This window comes from Sceloporus undulatus, chromosome 4 (assembly GCF_019175285.1).
Source record: "Sceloporus undulatus isolate JIND9_A2432 ecotype Alabama chromosome 4, SceUnd_v1.1, whole genome shotgun sequence".
In the NCBI taxonomy this organism is placed as follows: Eukaryota; Metazoa; Chordata; class Lepidosauria; order Squamata; family Phrynosomatidae; genus Sceloporus; species Sceloporus undulatus.
In genome coordinates, this window is record NC_056525.1 from 205,223,893 (window position 1) to 205,224,115 (window position 223).

The 223-nt window shown below is 25.1% G+C and overlaps 1 protein-coding gene across 1 annotated transcript in view; it reads left to right on the forward strand.

Moving 5' to 3' along the window:
• Positions 1 to 223, forward strand: part of MCMDC2 (minichromosome maintenance domain containing 2) — a 29,685-nt gene that overhangs the window by 25,328 nt on the left and 4,134 nt on the right.

Consider the following 223-nt stretch of genomic DNA (forward strand, 5'->3'; position numbering starts at 1 on the left):
CCAGCATAAATGAAAATATCCTAATTCATAGTTTACAATGGCCTGATCTTAATGTGTCCTAGGTTTATGTTTTTAACAATATTTTAACAGGATTTAAATATTATGTGTCTCAGTCCATAATGTACCTTGCCTCAAGCCTCGGAGAGAGGTGGATAAGAAGTATTCTTAAAATTATTATTATTATTATTATTATTATTATTATTATTATTATTATTATTATTAT